Below are 22,331 nucleotides of genomic sequence, written 5' to 3' on the forward strand. Positions count from 1 at the left end.
TATGGTGTGAAGACTTTGCCAAAGCTGTTAAATTAAAGGTGGGGTAGGTAAGTTTGAGAAACTGGCTCAAGATATACGTTTTGTTATACTCCATGGAGTGCTCTTAACATCCTGATAGCAATGAATATCTGAAGTGCTTTGACAAAAAAATCCTTAAAAAAATGTCATCTGTGGAAGCCGTAGTGCTGTAAAAAGCACGACCAATCATCGTCTAAAATAACTGGATGGCCTACCTGCCTGCCAGCCTTCCATCTGTGCACAAACTTATCTCGTGCCCTCATTGGTCATGTGCACGTTCGTGTGTGTTGGAGGAGGGGCTCTGTGAGGAAGTGGCAGATTTTTTCCGGTTGTGTATTTTCACATTCTAGCGCACTCGAGCTGGTTTCTCCAAAATTACCTACCCCACCTTTAACTACCAACAAATAACTCTACTTCATGACCTTACCACAATACAAACATTATAGAGCTGAATGGAAAAACATAACCCAGAATATCAGAGTTGGAAAATAGATCTATACGCTTAAGTGATTAAGAAGGGTTCTGGTAAATTGGGTGTACTGATCTTTTAAACATTGTTTTGAGAACATTTTCGGGACATCCACTATCTTTCTAAGAGTCCGCCAAAAAGATATTGCCATGTCTGAAGGCCTGCATTACATTTGAAGCTCGTGCCAGAATGTGGTTACTTTAGCATATCACAAAGATAGAAACAAATGCATGCGTCTAAAGTCAAATTATAATACGTAATACAGTAAATCCAACTATCCACGAATGAGGTAAACAAGCATATGGTCACAATCTAATTCAAACAATAATGTCCATAAAAAAGCTCACACGCATAAAGGAAGCAGGTCTGTCTGCTGTGAGGCGGACTGATCTGAAGTGATCAGCCTGCACCTGAGCACACCTGGAGCCAATTACCCAATCAGGAGGCAGATGCAACAGGTAACTGTCTTTGAGTCCTCTAGGGGCAGTGTTCTTAATCCAGAACAATGTGTGTGTTTTTTTTAAAGAGGTCTAACAATATTTTAAGGACACTGGCAACAAAATATAGACAGCCTGTAGAGAACAAGCTTGTCATTTAGTTCTGCATCAACACAACTTGAACATTACTTCAAATATGTATATTTTCACTTTGTCCCCCTTACTCCCACAGGTAGCCAGCAGTGGCATGCATGTTCCATTGAATAGCTAGGCCCATCGATATTCTCATGGACAGTGTATTAGCACATGATTTGCATCCGAGGGGAGCCCGTGTTCTCCAGCTGGACGCAGCGCTCAGGCTACCTGTGACTTTGGCAATATCCCAGATTTGCTCTGGCAGGGGAGAAACTGCTTTCAACCAGTCAGGACGACTCTCACTCTTCCTACATTCACGTGCATGTAGTCTTCAATTTCATTCACATTCAAACTTTTACCTTTTTGTAATCCTCCATTTCCAATATAGATCTTTAATGTTTCTATTCTACACTGAAACATTACAAATGTCACTCTTACTGGCACAGTATCAAAGTCATATAGACGAATTTCCATAAACTTGCCATGGCGAATTGTGTATCACTTCCAGTTCAGTTTTTATAGGATAAAAGTCAGCGTGTGTTTACCCCCCCCATACAAAAGTACATCCGTTGAATCCTTTGATACAGCCTTTTGTACCATGTGTACATCTGCATGCCTGATCAAGCTGATGACTTTGAACTCAGGTCCATGTGCCCTCCCGAGTCCTCTCTTTTAATGCAGTGCTTCCCAGTTTAGGAGCATGTAGCTGCAACACAGAAGCTCCGCTCGTTAGAATTAGAGACATTAGTTACGACCAAAGGAACTCTATTTCACGCACATCTCCCCGACGGACTAAATGAAGCTTTGCAAATCCTCCACAGCTTTTAATAGCTGCCACTAATATTACAGGTCACAAATGATTGCACCCTCAGACTCAGATTTGGCTGATCCAACACAGGCTGAGATTATCAGTGTTATTTACGCTTGTGTTGTGTATCACTTTGGCATAAACACGCACTTATGGAAATGTGATCCCTCTACGGTAATGCACTTTATAATGATTTATGCTAGAACGATTCATGGAAGATGTGGCGGCACAAGTCGCATCAACCCACAATCCAATAGTGATTATTTTACCAAGCATCTTTCTTCTCTTGGTTTTGCAACACTGCGAGACATGTACCTATCAGTGCACGTGCATATACATCACTAGCGTCACATAGCTCCTGTTTGCAGTAACACGAGCTGTGTGAACGATAGCAGGATGGTTCCACCTTTACAAATGAATTATAAAGTCTAGAGTAAATAATACAATGCATGTCTAAATGGCTAACAATCTAGAAGCTTTTGGGAGCTTGCCAAGGACAAAATAGGCTTACACGTGTATTACCGCTCAAACAAACACATGTGAACAAACATGCACACCTGCGCACACACCTAGAATACACACTAGTAAAAAAAAAAAATGCAGTCACAGGTATCGACCAATTAAAATAAGGGATTACTTTGTTGACAGCATGTGTGCCTTTGTGTGCGTGTGCGTGTGTGAGTGTGAGTGTGAGTGTGTGTGTGTGCGTGCGTGTGCGTGTGCGTGTGTGTGTGTGTGTGTGTGTGTGTGTGTGTGTGTGTGTGTGTGTGTGTGTGTGTGTGTGTGTGTGTGTGTGTGTGTGTGTGTGTGTGTGTGTGTGGGCACCGGTGCCACGCATGCACACAGGCAGCAGGCCTCACATTGCCCACAGCTACTCGGTAAGGATTCCCGATAAGGAGAATTAGTCAAAACTTGGGAGCTGCCAGTCAGCGCCAATTAAACTTTAATCTTGGGCTGAAACAGGCACAAATAAATTAAACCCTTGTGAGCGGCAATGTGCGCTCTCCTGATAATAGGGGATTGAAGTCGTCTCGGAGCGAGGCTGCATGTTCCCCAGCTCAGTGCAGGGGAACAGGGGAGAGGCTGGAGACAGAGTGAACTGAAAGGAACTCTCCAAGTTTACGGAAACACACACAAATAAGTAGAGTCCCTGACCCTGGACAGCAGTAAGAAACAAAGCCATTCATTCTCTTTTTCTGTATTGCTTAACATGTTTTCAGTTGTTTTGCACGCTTCGTCTTCCATATAATATTCAGATATTCCCATACTATGCAAATATCAATAAAGCTCCTTATACGGTGTCCATGCCTAAATACAGTATCTGTATTAGAAATGCCACCAATGCGTGCAATCGACCTCCACACTGTAGGTCCAGCACTCCCTTCATAGTAAACTCTGCATAAACCCAGTTTATTTTATGTAAATGTCTTCGGACAATCTTCCAGTGGAATCTTATTGGACCTTGCAGTGTGTGTTGGAATTTGATAACCAACCCATGCATGACGCTCCCAGTACCGAGTGGAAATGATATTTTCAATCATGCTCTGGCATGGAAAACAGAGTATCAACCAATATAATATTAATATTAAAGAAAGATCTACCCTTCATATCAGCCAGAGGAAAGACTTGTAATGCTGCAATATTCAAAAGTATGGTTGTCTCCGCGCGCACTGCGTAGAGGGGGATATTTCATTAATATTTTTTAATGAATTAGCACCCTTATCTCTATTTCCTGTGCCCGACCTGTGCTAGCCTGGTGTTTAATTTCAAAGTAATTTTCTTGCTATGTGAGCGTGCCGTTTATGTATTAATGTCATGGGCCTCGTCAGCCAACGCCATGATTTATTCCAGAGTAGCGGTCACATACATCCTAATATCTTAAAAATAAGCCCCAGAGAAATGCTGTAATGACAAAACAATAACATTAACAATATTAGCAACAATAATGAAAATAATTGCCGCCAAAGCAACAATGGTAATCACACATGGAGAAATACCTCTGTGTTTGACCGAATCGTACACAATTATCATGCATGTGTATATCATATAATTAATTCTATGTCTGAGCCTCTTAGCCCGAGGCGATCAGCATAGAATCAGTTTTGTATGTATAATAGATCAGAGCGCAGTTCATGAATAAAACAAACGTGGGGAGTGTGCAGCAGTGACTGTGAATGTTTGTCTTTGGACAGCAGAATCAAAGTGAACATGTAATATTGTGATAATCCATACTTGATGAATTCAAGGGGCTGACTTGTCTTAGCGAAGTTCAGCTAATTTCCAGACATGGCTTGCCTCCGTAATCGAGTTTCCAATAACATTATGATTATTCCAGCCCACGTGATAATTTAATTCAAGGTATTTTTTCCTTGCAATAATGTAGATGTGTGATTATTATGCATTTGCATGTAGATTTCGGTGCCTTCCTGAAACTCATCACTTTCCTCCTAACCGGATTTCCTATATTGTAGCATACATTTGGCTCATAAAAAATGACGGGATCCCCTCTCGTTATGAGCACCGAGTCAATTATTCAAAAAAGTTCATTTGTATATCAATTTTACCCCCAGTAATGATATTAGAAAAGAAGATTCCTTCCGAAAAAATTCTCCAAAAATCTACCCGGCGCCGACCTGTTTGTCATTCTTATGAGACGTGAAAAGTGAATATTTTTACTGTTGAACTCATCAAATTCACATCACTGCCAACACTCCTCCCGCACTTCCAGTTTGATCCTGCTTAAGAAATGCTATCAAACTTAGACACCGTGGCCCCAGTGCTCATCTGTTGCATAATGTAGGCTGTATAGGCAGAAGTGGCGCGGGTGTGAATGTAATTTTCATTAGGCTGACAAAGCCCCCACAGATTCAGGGGGGTACAGGGGGGCACAAAGCAGGAGCTGAATATGGGAGTACTGCAGCGTTCTCTTCTGAGGCACAATGCACCAAATCCCCTTTCCTCACAGCTCTCGGTGAACTAGTTGGCATCGTCTGCATATAATACATTTTTGACAACCCAAGCATTCAGACATGCGTCAAGCCTCCAACGATGGGAATTATTTACCTCACAGCATCTAAATCTGCCCTGGAAAGCAAAAGAGCTTCAACTTTACACAGCAGGAAGTGGGTGCTGTGCAGCATTAGCATTAGCTTCGTTGAGCTAGCTGTCACATCGGGGATGACTGGGCTACTGGTGGGTGCTTTGAGCCACTGGGCACATGGATGGCTGTGAATGGAGGCTCTATCCATTCTCATCACTCCGAGTAGCCACAGGGCGCGAGCAGTGAGGATGGCACCAGACATTATGCCAGAGTTTAGCTGTTGTTTTGCATAAATGTTGAATCATGCCAGCGTCCTTTTTCAGAGTGCAACAACAGCCTGCATTGATATTGATTTAATGCTCACTAATATTTAAACTGCCCTCCGGGATCGATGCTGTTGAACATGATTTAATATGGCCTACTAGTACAGATATAAATATGGCCACATCACACAGAAAATCGATTATTTGGGCTTTCATTTAACTTCTTCTGAATGTTGGTGGGAGACACATCACACCATATTTCACATTGAGATATCACAGATTGTAAATAGCTACAAAACAATACAAATTATGAATTGATGAATGTCCTTTTGAGGGTAGATTAAAATGATAACATGGTGTATTCTTCATATTTGTATTAGATGATCAAATAATACGTTCTATTCTTTCGTGATCTGAATCATTGGTGATAAGGAGGGCCACATGAAAGCCAGAAATAAGTAGTGAACGAAAGGTTGCAACAACTTTTAAACACAACATGACATGCGAATGAGGGCTGAGTCCTCATTTACATACGCTGACATTTTGCGCAGAATATTTCAACGTACGGCTGAGCTGTAATGAACTCCTGCCAGGGAGCAGTCAAGGAATAATGTTTCCATAAAGGTAACCTGTCCACATGCAGGAGAGGGATGTGGAGGAGGAAAAGAGACATGTCCCCCCCTCGCTCCCTCTTCCTGGGTCTTTGGTAACAATGGGGTATTTTTCTTTCAGCGCGCTTCATCCATCTTGGCCGATACTGATTTAGTGTATTTTCCCAGCCTTTTTACAGGCTAATTGCACACAGCCACGGTGAATCTGTTAGTGGTGACACCTTGCCTACCCATTGGGAATGCATCTCATTACCGGACGCAATGTCCAGGAACATCAGATATTATTAGCTGTCATTAATCTGCCATACATGGTGAAGGGGAGGGGGGACTGGGGGGGAAGAGAAGGGCGACAAAGGACACAAAGAGACAAATATGATGGCTGGCGAGCGCTGTGTGGTAAGGTCAAAGTTCACGAAGGTTAGCAGGAACCCAGGTGGACACGGGGAGGGGGAGATTATGAAAGATGATGTTAGGAGGGAGTCTAAAACTGGGAACAAAGAGGATCACTGCTACCTAAAAATATTATTTCCGATGACATTTACAGATGATTATACTCTAAAAAGAAGCATTTATTAAATTACTAATTAAAAAGGACAAATGGGGAATGACGGTCAGCTATTGTAATATGTATTTTGTCCTTGGAACCAACCCAAATTATGTACATTCTGTACCAAAAAAGATATGGATGCAATCAACTAAAATGTAGCTGCTGGTCTGTATTAAAACCTGGATAAATGGTATGATAAAGGGTAATAAATGTTACTTATAAACACATCATTTTCTGTTTACGTGATGCTTTAAGCAAATGAAAAATATGTGAAAGTGTACGGAATCAATTCCGAAAGTAAAAATGTTTTTATTGTCAAATAATGTTATTTTATCCCAAGACTGGCGCTCCATACAAAAGACGGAACTGACTCATAAATCATAAATACAATTGTCCCAAATGTAATGTATTGTACATTTGACTTTGTTTCATTTGTATGGCATGTTTTAAATATTTAAATCAATAATATTTAAATGAATGTATGTTGTATCTGTACTTAAAATAATCTTTCTCTATTTAATACGGACTTGCTTTGATGAAAGTCCCACCGTATGCATAGTGAATAATGTTTGTGTAAACAGATCAACTATTGGGCCTGTCGTGTTTCAAACAGTGTTTTGTTCTTAAATCCCATTTGACTCAAATGAATATGACAACCTTAAAGTAGATTTTCAGAGGAAATGCATTCTCTTTCAATGCCGACTGATTGTTGCCCAAAAGAGTGTGCTTTTTTTCACACATATGTTTAATTTGATACAGCATCTTTGGCTGTTTTTCCTGCACAGCCCCGCCTGAAGACTGCTACATGCATACTAGATAGGATTACACCTTCTAAGCAGATTTCGTTGAGGAAGGGTTAACACAGATCCCCCTGCTGAACAAACAGGACAGATCTGAAGACACAGGAACTGACTGGGCTCTCATTAAGAGAATTTTTCTTCTCTGGGGTGGGGGGGTGCTGCTTTTTTGTAGAAGAAGCACGTTGAGGCCTCCTGCCGCGTCGCCTGGCTCTTTGAGTGAGATGGAGTATATGGCCTAATGACTAAAAGTTCCTCTATAAAAAGTATACAGCGCAGCTCCCTGCAAATTGAGTTTCCTCTTTGTGCCAATTGAGGGTGGTTTATATAGGCTGCGGGGAGTTCCTTTGAACTCTCATTCCAAAAAACTCCAGATTCCTGGGACAATCCCCCCCCCCCCCCGCTTCTTTCCTTCTTCTCTCCCGCCAACGGTGGAGATGGAGGAAGAGGAGGCTGCTGTCTCAGACGCACAAATGCATGCCACATTGCACAGCAGACAGAGCGAGGCAGAGAAAAGAAAACAAATCCCAAAATGAGGTTAAGGTGGCACGAAGCAGGTGTTTCTCCTCTGCTTTATTGGTAATAAATGAGTTTGTAAATTGGACTTTATTGGATTAAAGTTTCTAATGGTGTGTACATAAGGCCAAGGTAGCATAAAGTCATTAGACTTAGCCCTTTCTTTATTTAAAGTGGCATCTTTATAGAAGGCCAATCAGGACGCCTTAGTTTCTTTACTAGAGAACTTGATAAGACCCTAAAAGTTACTAGCTTACACAGAGGAAGGCTGTAAAGTGTCAGGCTTCAGGGATATGACAGAGAAGGCAACACAGACTGGACCAAAGCCGAAGAGTTTTACTTCAGCTTGGTCAGAGAATGGATTCGAATGTCTCAAAAAAACTAAATCAATCTTAACTCTCTTTACCAAATGTTAGGTATTAGGTTAAGCCATGTAGTTGAATCCAATTAATACCATTTTAAGATACGTTACGGCAATGTTAAGTGCTTGTTCAGGATTATTTTCTTCACTTATAAAACAATCCTCCCCAAAAATACGTCCCCTCATTTCACTTCTTTTTAAGGAAAAAACAATAACTAAGAAGGCCTGCTTGCAAAATAAGAATTTGCCAAGAGGTGCGTGCTGTCTGTCTTTTGTCCTCGGCTATCTTTATTGCCAAAAGCGAATGTTGGCGGCAGCCCATGTGGAAGCAATGGGGGCCTGGATGCCCAGGACTCAGCCAAGTGGCAGACATTGTTTTCCATGTCGGGGGCATGAAAGCTGGGCTCCTTCTACACTAATCAAAACCCCCCGAAAGGTCTCACTATAAATCCTGAGACTTCTTCTTCTTCTTCTTGTTCTTCTTCTTCGTCGTCTTGTTCTTCTTCTTCCTCTTTTCCCCCACCCTAGCATCTTCACAATTATGCACACACATTGCCATAAATCTAATGCGCTTTCATGATCTGTGGGAGCGCAGTACATAAAACGTGTTTGCCGGATTTGCATACAAACATACTTATTCTAAATCCCCCTCAGAAGTTGTAAATGATTGTCTTTTCCTGAAATACATCTCAGCAAATTGTATTTGGGCATGTTTATGAATCTTATTATGCCATGGGTTTTATCATATTTTGTGGACAGTGATGGCTTCTCAGCATCGCTGTTAAGAAGAGGGAGAGCGGGGCCCTGGGCGATAGACTTTGTCATTTGTTTCAGATGGGCGCTGGATTCCCCTTCATTGCTCCATGACAGGTTCACGGTACCAAGATGGATCTCTGCTGGGTCCTTGCAGGAGGAGTCATTCAGTAACTACTGTCTCGTGAGTGAAGAGGCTGCAGTCACTGCTCAATTCGGCCTTTCATGCAACACTTTGGAAGCGTTATTTGGAATGTGATGCAGAAGCAGCAGCAGAATCTCTCTTTGATGGTGGCCCTTTCAATCCTCCATTTTTTTGTAAACACCGTGACATAATGGAGTGGAATGTTGCGTAATAAGGCCGTATTTATGAAGAGCTGGAAAGCGGCTGGGCAGGGACGAGGAGGAAGACTTTGTTAGCAGAGGCTGCCAAACAGATTATGATATCTCCATGTGCCGCCCTGTAGCAACCAAACAGCTAAGGTAAGATACTGAGGGCACACTGTAAACACTCACCTCGAATACAAAATAGGAGCATTTTCTAATTTCTCTTGAGATAATTTCTGTCGACTGAAGTACACTTTGACAACGCCTAATCATTTTCGCCACTATATTCTTCCTCCCTCTGCCGATAGGACCTATTAGCCAACGGACTAGCTGTCAGAATCAGTCATCAATTGCCGGGACAAGCTGCTGAGTGGGAAGGTCATAAACATTTCAAGAGTTATAAAACTTTCATTAAGTTCTCACGATAACGCGCCAGTGAATGACCCTCTTGCTCTCTCCCTCTCTTTTTTGTCTGGGTGGCGTTGAAGAGGGGAATGATTACGAACAAGCGGCCCCTTTGTGGCGGAGGGAGCCTTTTTCAAACTGTCTCGGCCTCTTGACTCGTCCTAAGCCAGAGATCAGAGCTTGGAAAGTGGCAAAACAAAGGGCCGATTTAATGAGATTGTAAAACAGGCTGAGGAAAAGGAGGGGGGTTACCAAATAGCCAGACTGCCAGCTCTGGTCCATTTCAAAAGGTCTTTTCAGGATCTCCTCTAAGCCGTCTCAATATGAGCAAGAGGAAGAAAAAAAGAAAAATCAAAGGGCTCCAAACGCTCGGACAGATTTTGACATGAGGAAGATGTGGATATGTGTCTGCTGTTTTCCACACAAAGGGGTTGCATTCCTGAAAACAAAATGTGTTCTGCATTTCATGTCGGAAGAGTGTTTTTCCCCATGGGATTTAAATTCTTTTGATCAAAATGATCAACTGAAACATGTCATTCCAAACAACTGTCACATCTAAATCACTGCAATGTCACTCTAAGCAATTTGAACGATGATCGAAAATAGATCGATCAATAATAAAAATCAATTGCACTCAAAACAAACTTTGTCTTGGATCAGTGCACCTGGCGAGGATGTCATTTGAGCGATCTGACAAATACATAATAAAGTAACCAACCATGATGGTCAAAAGGCGGGACTTGGAGTTGTTCACACACACATGCACACACCTACACACACACACACACACACACACACACACACACACACACACACACACACCCCCCCCCCATACATAGTGGTGACGCACATCACAAGGAAACAACATTCCTATTTTTATCCCTGGCTTCTGAGTGGCTTCTGAGTTGCTTTTTCCATGAAGCGACACGTTTACGGCGATTGCATCTGTCACGTCTCTTCTCCCCCTAAAAAATCTCTGAGGAATTGGACCATTTAACCCCTCCTCAGTTGTCATTAGAGGACGGGGGGTTGGAAGGAGGGGCAGTGGAGGAGAGGAATGAAAACAAGCCAGAGTTGAGGAGATAACCATCAGGGTCCTAAACCCATTATCTGGCCTCTGTCCACTGCTGAGTGTCAGGAGTCACACCCAGGTCCGAGTTAGCCCGGAGCTGTTGACCTGATGCTCTCTGCTGACATTTCCATTCAGATGAATGGCTCCTCCCTGCATGCTAGGAAGTGTCCAGTTTGACCCTTACCTGCCCCAAGATTCCCTCCCTTATTAACTGGGCTCTGTGTCTAACCTGTATTCTATTGCCTGCTGCCCCCTCCCCACCTCTGCGTCTGTCTTCAGTAATAATGGAGGACAAATGAAGCCAGCCAGTCTTAATGGTGGTGCTTTTTAATGACACTGAGCTTTTGTGCTCTTCTCATTTAGACCAGCAGTGAGAGATGAGGAGGGAAGCCGCCGCCGCAGCAGCGCTGCGACAGCAAAACTGCGGCAGGCGGCGTGCCCTCGTTTTGGAGGTTATAGGACACAGTTAAGTTCCTTCCGTGGCACAGGCAGGCGCGTCGGTAATGGGCTCGTTGAGGCTCCACGCCGTACACAGCTGTTTCTTTTATGTTCTTTAATTTGCTCCGAGGAGAAAATAAAGTGGGAGAGTGTCTTTAAGGAGGCATGTGGACCTGAGAGACCAAATACCAAAAGGACCTTCATAGGTGCACTGTAGTTAACCAATGTAATTAGCAAGAACACAAGTAATCAGTCCAGGGAAGTGTGTCATTAAATGGCATCCCCCCCATGATTAATTTGCCACTCGTAACGACAAAATGAACCTTCTCGGTGTCCTTAATGACCCTGGTTAATCTTTGAGAGAAACAGGGAGGAGAGGAAACAGCGAGAGAGACAGATAGGGAGAGAAAAACTGACAGGGAGAAGGAGTACATGAAGATTTCCTCTGCTCACATCCGTAAGTGTTTGCAGTTACATAGGGTTACGTTTTCAACTAAAGCCCTACAACTGAAATGCCATGGAAGTGGTTAAGTAGCAACAGACACTTTAACAAATACGGCACAAAATGTGTTAAATCCCCTTTTTGGAGCTGTTAGAGAACAGAGGCAGCACATGGTGCCCAGCATCTGACACCATGCTCCCTAAAGTGGAGGTGGCGAGGAGATTAGTGCTCGGAAAAGAGCCGCTATTATACGCCCTGTTGCATTATTAAAGACACCCCCACGTAATTCACTCTCCAGTGGAGTACATACTTGTCTTGGTAATTCTTCTTAAGCCGTGATAAAGCAGAATTTGAATTAATCATGGGAATCCGAGCTTTGATACCAGGCCGGGGCCCTCTCGCGTCCAGCCAGCTGCATGGGGCCGGGGCCCGCCTGCTTAACACCGGGAGAGCCAAGCATATGCTAGTTGGGAGGAGGAGGGCAGATAGGGAGGCCTGGGTGGGCAGGGAGGAGGTCCCTGTGGAGCCCTTCACAATGAAACACAATATCCTCCTCCTCAGACGCGTGCAATGACTTAAACACTCCATTGTATTAAATATGAATGAGGTTCCCCATTGTCCGGGTGCGGGCGAGCGGGGAGACAGTGTTGTCGATTAGCCACATGATTAAGCAGACGACACGGTAGGGGCCACAGAGGTAAATAAAGGCCGCCTTCTGTCATTTCCTTGTCCCTAAGGGGGCCCCCGCCAATGGCTCCTCACAAAACTTAGCACGGTTAAAGCCAATTGACGGAAAAAGTGATAATGTATGACCGTGAAAACAGCTGAGTGATAAAAGGGAGGGAGGGAGAGAAGGGAGGGCCAGTGTAAAGGAAGGAAGAAAAGTATTAAAAGAGGTGTAGAGATAAATATAACGGAGTATCAGGAAGAAAGGAGAGGGTGATGAAATATTAGAGAAGGAGGAAGGTATCAGAAATATAGCAACAGAGGATTGGGGGCTTCATAAGGAGCGCCTTTGATTAAACAGGCAGGATCATTCAGTCATGCTCCATGTCAGGTGTCTATTATCACATTGTGGCATTTGCATGTGAAAAAGACACTACTGTTGGCTGCATTATGATTGGCTGACAGGGCATCTGCACTACTGTTGCAAATCCCCCCCCCCCTGTTAGGAGTGCATGGACCCAGTCACGGCTATTCACTGTGGGCCCAATGTGTCAAACGGTTATTATTAGCAGCATTAGCCAAGAAAACAAATAGAGGCAGAGAGGCTCATAAAGAAAGGGAATAGATTGTTTTAATCAATTCGGCTCATTCATCAATTTGGAGCAATATGTCAAAGACACAATAGCAGCTGATATTACTGAGGAGTCACACATAATGTCGTTTTTATATTATGTTTAATTGTATTATATTGTTTAAAACGTTTATGCTCATTTATTTGTTGATTTGATTTTTGTTTCAATTTTCAATATTTTTACACAAAGCAAAAATCCTCACCATGATGAATTATTACACAAAATACATTTATTTTTGTACTTTGCCCCCAGTACTAATTCCCCCCCCCCCTCTCTCTTCCCTAACCTTGAATCCCTATGTGGTTTAAAAGCTGTCTTTGGGGGGAGCTCCATCCCTTTTCTGTAACTATGATCACTCCCACTTTAATGATATCAAGCTTCTAACCTCAGCCATCTTTCCTGTTAGTATCCCACCCACCCCCCACCATTTCCCTCCACTTCACCCCCCCCCCAGCCCCCTCCTATCCCATCGCGGGACATTCAGGTAACTAATCTGCCTTTAAATATGTCTTGAAGGAAGCGCGGCTAATTAGTATCAGAATTTACTGCCTTCACTTTTATTGACTTGTCCTACTTCTCCGATAATTAACTAATGAGTAAAGTAATGAGCTATGTCGTGCAGTCGTGCTGTTCAATTAGGGTGCAGAATCAATTATTGAAAATAGTTTCTGATGTCGACGCCGCCCTTTACGGTGAGTTAGAGAGGGGACAGCACTTATTTGACCGAAATTGGAACAAGTTTAAAATGTTTCTGAGGTGATAGAGAAACCATCGTATTAAAGCGATGACATCCACTGTGTTGAATTCAGTGTAGAATACAATCATAATAGCCTGTCACACAATGTTAGAATTTACATTTTTATTATAATAAATTGTCACTTTCAGAACTAAACATGTCCAATGCCATACTCAAGCCAACACAAGCTTCCCACGCAAAACCCAGAGGATTTGGGATGAAGTCTCCCAGTAAACAATGCGTCATTGAGGTATTTACGAGCTCAACAAAAACATTGGGTTCATTATAGAAAATTAATTAGAGAAACACACTCCCAAGTGTTTCGGCTGATAATGAACTCTCTATCTTGTCAGGCCAATTTAGTCTGACGCTTTTTGATAATTATGTTGACATGAAAATCAATGCCCCTTGTGATGAAGCATGTTGGAATTCATCATGTTGTTCGATATTATAGGAGAAGTTGTGTGATTCATAATGACTGTTTGCAAAGTTTGGAATTCATGAGACAAAAAGTTGCATTTAAGTCTTGACAAAAACAACTCTCAATCACTTCATGCTATGAATAATTTGGCCCTCAATAAACACCACAATATTGGCGATGAGAAATGTGTTTCTGTATTAACTATTTATTCTTTTTTTGTTTTGTAACAAGAAACATGCATTACTCAGTTGGAAAAAAGTCACAAATGACTATGCCCAAATCAGAGAAATATAATATACATGTATATAGCGGTATTAACAATACTTAAATCAAAATATGAGCAGTTGGTTATTATGTTGAAAATCCAACACATTTAATCAAGCCACAACACATTCATAATACATGTCTGAGTCTAAGTTATTATTCCAACAAATAATACTATTTACTTGTTGATTGCAGTTGTGGCAATAAGTATGTATTATTAGAGGAAATGTTTAACACCAACTTTCAGGGTATTAAAGTATCATAATTCTTTTTTTCCCCTTCACTGTGAAGACGTTGTTGACTTGGCACGTTAAACATGAATGTCATTGACAAAAAACTGAACATGTATTGCACAATACAATTTCCCATCGCAGCGCATAGTGTTTAAATACTCCTACTTATTGTCACGATCTGATCCAAAGACACCTGGGAAAGGAAGCCGGCATACAGTAAGTACAGTAATAACATATAAGTGGGGGGTCATGCCAGAACTGGCTGGTGTAACGGCATTGTCGGAAACATTACAAAAAGATTGTTGAACGAGATCCCGGTTTTTCTGAGTCATTGCTTTTAAGACATGAAGGTGCATGCACAGGGTGCCTTATGAAACAGATCTGATGCAATGTGTCACAACACTTCTGAAGTCATATACACCTGTATTTTTGATTAATTCATAATTTGAGGAAAAGCAGAGGTAATAAAAACGGTCAAATTAATCAATCAAAATAAGAAAAGAGGACCATGTAGAGAGGGGAGAGGGGGACAAAGGGGGTTAAAGTCCTGCAGAGGGGGGAGACATGAGGATCCTGTGTTTTGGCGGTATCAATACTCTATTAATATTCACAATGCCAGGGGTCCCGGCTGGTGTGCCAGTCAGCGCTGAGCCGATGTGACAGGCTCCCAGAAAGACGCTAAAGCCAAGGACATTAAATTCCCCCTGACAGCAACCTTGGAGACCGTCCCAGGCAAGCGTCGCTTCGACTGCGGTAAATCAGAGAAATAAACTCAAAAGAACATAATGGAGTCGGCTCTCATCACTATTATGACAAGCAGGTTTATTTACTGTACAGTTGGCTCTCTTTCTGCTTCTGTGTGAACGTTCCTGTGCGTGCATGTTTGTGTGTGTGTGTGTACACGCGTATGTGTGTGTGTGTGCGTGTGTGTGTGTGTGTGTGTGTGTGTGTGTGTGTGTGTGTGTGTGTGTGTGTGTGTGTGTGTGTTGTGTGTGTGTGTGTGTGTGTGTGTGTGTGTGTGTGTGTGTGTGTGTGTGTGTGTGTGTGTGTGACGGTTAACAGTCACCCCTGGTTTGTCTTGCTGGAGCTCGGCAAGCTCTAACAAGACAAACCAGGGGTGACTGTCGACTGTCAAAAAATCCTGTAAGCCAAAGCTGCTGTTGGACTGTACGTGGAGTAAACCCAGGAGATTAGAACCAAATCCACTCTAATTCTGTGAGGAAGCCACACTCATAAGCAGCATATAGACATACTATGTCCAAATGCATTGAGCACCTGAAGTGTTAACTCACGGATTAAAGAAACATGTAAGTACATTTTACATTTGAACAAACGTAAGCCAAATATGGCCACCCACATTGTTTTCTAATTCTGTCCACTTAGTGTGTAGCCTTTTTCAGATGAGGAGTCCATGTATGCTATTGTGGTGTTTTCTATCACTATCATTTGGGCTGCAATGTAGTATTTTCGTGTGAGGCATTTCACATCTTGCACTGTTGGAATAACACACAGGTTTCACCTCTGGCCATATTCTCACAGATCCAACATGACATATTTCTCTATAATTCCTCGTAGCGCACAGTATGTAGATTATGTGCTATATGATTTCAGAGATGGGGATAACCCTCAGCCCTCCCTGCCAAACACATACTGTATTTGTTCTTCTGATTACACCCACAAAACGGGAAATAAAACAACAGCTTATGGCACCGCAGACGGCCTGGAGCGAGCTATCTGGGGGCCCTCCATCATCCTCGTCTTCCGTTCCCCCCTCCTTTATGGGAACCTCGGCCAAACCTTATCATCATTGCTCCCATTTGAATAGTATTACAGATGCGGCGGCCAGGGACGATGGAGATGTCATAAAACATTTTATTGACATTTTTTGCTAGTTGTCGTCATACATTAATATCACCAAATAACTGTACAGCTCCTGTTTTAAGCTTTTGTGGAACGTGTCAGGTTTTTTTTCCATTTTCCTCCCCCCCCCCCTCAATATGTCGTAACAGATTCTGGTGACGTTATCTTTCCGGTACAGCGTGACTGATCCTTCTGCATCTTGTCAGGCTTCTCAGAGAAAGGCCTTTTTGACATGCAGAGCCTCACTGCAGCAGGATTTGACGTGGCATGATGAACAGTAGACTGTGTGTGACCTCCTAGTCCTGACCAAGGACTGTGGCACAGTGGGTAAAGATACAAGCTAGCATAAGGGTGTGTTTGAATACAGGATCATTCCTTTACACTGGGAATAAATCAGCTTGTGTGTGCATGCATTTCTCGTGCCAGTGTGTATCCTGATGTGTGTGTGAGCTGTGATGTTCTTTAAAGACAGATTCACACCTTCACGAGACAGCACCAATGCCCACACGCTTAGGATGTTGTCCCCATTCCTCCTTTGCCTATCTTCTTGAACCGGCCTCGTCGTGAGCAGGTGACACGCTCTGTGGAGGTGTGAGCGTGTGTGTGTGTGTGTGTGTGTGTTTACCTTTAACGATAGTCACACACATTCTGTCAGGTGTCACTCACATGGACTGGATGGAGAATGAGCTGAAGGTACAGGGACGGCAAGTGTGTGTTAGTGTTTGAAAGAAATGTTTCCTTACATATAAATGGCAGAAAGTGTATTTATTTAGGTTGTGTGTTCATTCACATGCTCAACAAGTGAGACACCTTGTCTTTTGCCATCAAGCACCAACAAATCCAACTACTCGCTTACACAGACCAACAGTTCGAAACAAACACACACACATGTGGGAAAGTCTCTCACACACAACAAGCAAACTCCTCCACCCTCTGCAAAACTCAGCACAAAGTCGTGACACAAAGAGGCACCAACGAGGAAGTCAGCACAAAAAACAAATCGGAAGGGGTCAGCATATGTCCAGTCAGCGTACGACACCTCGTAAGACAACTGTCCCGACCGAGTAGATTGGGTCTCTCCTATACAGCTTTGGAGTGCAGCTGTGTGTGTATGCACTTTACTGTACAGCAAGTGTGTGTGTGTTCACCCGTGTCACGTACGATACCACACAAGTGAAGATGGGGCAGAATAGCAGGAGAGCTGCATGAGCAGATTTGGGTGTTGCCCCCGGGGTGTGTACAGCAGTCTCCATAAGTAGTGACATGACAGGCCTCGGACCCGCATTTTTAGGGGCTTCATTATACTTCAGGTCAAGGTAATGAGGTTAGAAGGCTGGATTTAATCTCAAAGTAGAAGCTGCTTTAATGCACACAAGACGCTCTGGACCATTTTTATAACTGAGAGAGAAGAAGATTTGAGTTAGCGGTTAGCAACGCAAGCACAATGTGTTCAGTGTCCTCTCTTAAAGACTACACGCTGCAAAATTCAACGGTAAACCTTATAAAATACAACACTTATGCAGAGCTAGAAACGTTAACGACGTACAGGAAGCATTCTGTCATTCTAGGTTTTAGGCTAATGCAAAAATGAAGTAACTTTTGGTTATTTTTCTTTGTGTATTCTCTTCTGTCCTGCCCGTTCTCCAGATGCCATCAATAAAGATAAACAAATAGATATCTGGCTCTCTGGAGGGAGAAGTGATGTTAGCGGACCTCTGTAGCATCTCTGCTTGAAGCTAGCCGCTCGAAGCTATATTACTGTAGCTGCTAACAGACCTGGATGACCAACTGTACTGTTCAAGTTGTCTTAAGGATAAAGTAGTAATCAGAGTTTGCAACATAATATATATTTTTAAAATGCCTTTTTTGGGTTCGGTTGCAAATTATAGCTTCTTTATTTTTTGAACTGTACATCGTGTGTCCTAAAATGTAACACTAGTGCAATGCTGAAAATGGAGGAAGTACAGAATATATATTGTTTGTATTTGGCTAACAATAGTTTCCCAAAATATGGCCAACGATTAAATAAAAATTGTCTAGAGTTTTAGCAGGACATATTTTGCACACAACCCATATCAGCAACAACAATTCGACCAAACTGGATCAGAAGGAACCGTTGAAACATAAAAAAGCAATACATGTTTGCATTTGTAGGACATTAACCATAACGAAGCATTATCTCCGTCTTGATAATCAAATGTGAATGTTCATGTTTGTCAGCGGCAATGAGAACGATAACGGCACACTACAGTTACGGATGTATGGTTCCCTGTTTGTTGTTGGTGTTCTGCTTCCGCCACAGCCACTGATCCATCCAGAGTTAATCACTCCAAACAGCATTACAATTAGTGCAGTTTGGAGTCAAACATCCATCTCCTGGTCTATCTATCACCGTTTTTTTCTGTATGTGGTAATATTCCCCAATTAAAGCATTATTGTAGCCTACTTCATCAAGGGCTAAAGTAATCAAGATTAATCTCAGTGAGCTGACACGCGCTGTTTGCTAAGGAACACACAGAACAATTGCTCTGGGCGAGCATCATTAGGAAATGCAATAAAATTAGGCAAACTGATTATATTTCAGAACTGGGGAGCAAAATAAAAACACAATTTGGGGAGGGCTTCAATTATGGCGCCGTCGCTTGCTTGTTTGAACATCAGCCATTAAACCACTTTACAGTTGTACCGTAATGCTTGGGCACAAGTTTGCTGATGTGTGTGTATGCTCATGCATGAAGGTGCAAATGAAGGGGTTTTAGTGTGAATCTCTGCATTTCCACACATGGTATATGCATGCACGTTAATTTATTTTTGCAAATTTGGGATGGTGGGAGGGTGGTTGGTGTTGCTGGTGGTTAGCCTGTAGCCACATACACAGGCTTGAAGCCAGATATTGAGACTAACTTGGTCTTAGCCAACGGCTGCAGCAACCATTTTAGGCTCCGTTGTCAATTGGTATCTAATAGGGGTTAAGTGTTTTGAATTCTGTCTTTTGAGGAGGAAAAAAAAAAGCCACCGGAAGGCAATTTTTCATTTAATTATAGCTCACAAGGGAGATGGAATATATGTGTGTATACTGTGTGTTTGGATTCCATGCATGTGTATGCCACTCGCACTTGCATGTAGGAAATTCTATAGGTAAAGGACGTGTGCTTTGTTTACTTATTTGTTCCTGCCTTCAATAGCTTTCTGGGTATACCAGGGCAATCTATTTATGTCATTCATGGCCACTCAGTGGTGAACAATACTCTCAAACACACACTGTGATTTGCCGGTTAGCAGTGAAACCGTTTTAAATGCTTATTAATCTTGCCTGAGGCCAAACGCTTCCTCCTCCTTCCCCAAAATGAGAAAATGAATGAAAATACATGGAAATATGAAAAATACCTTATCTTATCAGCGTGTGGAGGTAATATTGTGTGATCCCTCGCTGAAATAGCGCTGAACATTCTATGAATATATTTTGAATATTCCCTTCGCTTGAATTGATGTACAGCCGAGCGGAAGTCTCCTCTCCCGCATCAGCCCGATCCAAACATTTTCCCAATCGACTCTGACAAGAACGGCCACTTTCCATTCATTTAGATTGGATGAAGGAATAAAAATGATGTGGCTTTTTTGTTTCTCCTCTACCGATACCTGGCCAAACATACTGTAGAAGCTAATCTGAACTGACTGACATACGACATGACAGGATCAAATGAAGACACAGTTCGTCTGCATTCAAACCCCCCCCCACATTTTCCGCAGGTGTGGTCCCTATCACACTGGATGTGTGTGTGTGTGTTTGCGCCTTAAAAAGAAAGAAATATATATATTTGTGATTATCCTTAATTAAAAAACGTATCTGTTGATAATAGTATATAATGCAAGTATGACTTAAATTGTGGATTTCAGTTTAAAATGAAGAATCTATCCGCTCGAAAACGTAAAAATGGCACAAAAAAATCCAATCTTCTTCTCCTGGCTTGCTTTTCTGTATTATTTCTTTAAAGGGGCCCCATTATGTTCATCTTTCAGGCTTATATTAGTATTTAGTGCCTCTACTGTGACATGTTTCCATGCTTTAATGTTCAAAAAGCTCTTTATTTTTCTCATACTGCCTGTGCTGAGTGTTATGTTGTGATGTCACTGTGTTACAGAAGTCAACAAAGGAGTCCAATGGAGACCATTTACATGCACACAAACCACACCACAACTTGAAACCTCCAAAAAGCACAAGGACCCTTTAAGTAAACCTACTTTTGTAAGTCCTTACACATGAATAGTTTACACTGATCCACTCCCATTGGTTAGACTCACAGCATGTCTTGAATATTGTAACAGTCCATTTATCGGGGTCGGTTTGATATTTTCAGGCCACATTTGGATAAGAACTCACCAAATCAATACAATAACACACACATATGCTACTATGTGGTATTCATTGTTCTGAAAACATAATCAATAGGCTCATAAAAATGACCCTCTTGCTTCTGATTAACCTTGTGCACATTGCGCCACTGACCTGTGCCCACTGACCTGTGCCTATAGCCCGTATGAATTATAAATGCACTTCATTATCATAGTCCGGTCGTTAAGGGATATCATACCCTGCATGTAAGTATCTTTCCCCAATGATTTTCCTGCCTCATTGTATTTCAATGGGTTATCATAAGCAATCTCTTCTTTCTCTCCCTCCCTCCTTTCTCTTCTTTCGCTTTCCATATTGTCAGACCCGCGAGGATGGGGCAACAGAGGAAGGAGGCGAGAAGGAGAGAAATAGTTAACAAACTCTGCACATGATTGATGGACTAATTTCAAGCCCTGAATAAAGCAGTTCCTAAGTCTGTTGATTCTCCATTTATTAGGTAATAGAAACATTTATCAAAAAAGTCACATTTTTTGCTTAAGCAATAATTGCATTTTTAAGCCCTCATTAGGCCTTCCATGCATACATAATCCAATTGAATAAATACAGTGTGGAGTGAAGAATTAATACCCATGGTAAACTGAAAGTTGGAGATCCTGCAGCTTGACTTTCGTTCAAATGGAATAGTAGAGTGAAAAATACTTTGAGGTTAAAGTATAACTTATGTTCTAACGCACCAAAACCCTTCCAGTGGTTTAATTCAATATTTACTACTACTATAATTTTCTTTTTAACACAAGCATACTTTTACTGATGGAGGAAAAACTAAATTAAATGTAGTTACCAATCTTTGCAGACTGACATTATTTCATTGTCCAGTATGAAATCTAAATTCATATTAAACATCACATCAGATGTTTGATAACCTATAGCAAATCAGGAAAATATAGACTCTGTTAGGAGCTGTTAAGTATAGGAAAATGCTTATTACAAATGATTCAATAGCTGAATACAACCCGAGTTTGTGCCTCTTATAAATATAAATAATAATTATATTCAAATCACTCAGCTGAGCATCCGTTTGAAAAATAAACTCTCTAATTAAATGTTTCCATCGAAATCCGTCTTCATTTATGACAAGACATTTGTAGTTGTCCATGTACACCAACTGTATTTATTTGTGGCACTCAGATGCATTTTTCTTAATTAGTTTACACACTTTTAATGAGTCTGATAATTAAAATATTTTAAATAAATAATTTCTCAATTTCAAAATGTGGCCCTAAGGAGGTTACTCTAGGGATAAAAATACATCATTGGAAACCTTCAAAAAATGTATATACTGATGGTCTTATGTCTCATGATGATCACACAGTGGAGCTTTTCTGGAGCGTGTCCTCTATAGTAGCTCTTTGTGCATAGGCGTTTTCACTTCCTGTATCTCCTGGCCAGGGACAAATGTTTTCCCCCTTTATCTCCTAGCAGCCTAGTGTAGCTTTAGCCTTTTGCCTATGTATGTAGCCACATCAAAATAGCAGTCATGTCTTGTTACCTGGCAACGGTCCCACTAGCCGGCTAAGGCTCCTGTTCCAGCGGAGAGAGCCAGTTTTAATCACCTAGCAAATTTCCAGCACTGAAAACAGACAGGGCCTCAGCTTAATCTTGTTAGCACGATGAGGCCGTTTTCAGATATCGTTGCTAATCAAATCATCCCAAAGGCTTTGAGCCC

This window comes from Pseudochaenichthys georgianus, chromosome 20 (genome assembly GCF_902827115.2).
Source record: "Pseudochaenichthys georgianus chromosome 20, fPseGeo1.2, whole genome shotgun sequence".
Classification (NCBI taxonomy): Eukaryota; Metazoa; Chordata; class Actinopteri; order Perciformes; family Channichthyidae; genus Pseudochaenichthys; species Pseudochaenichthys georgianus.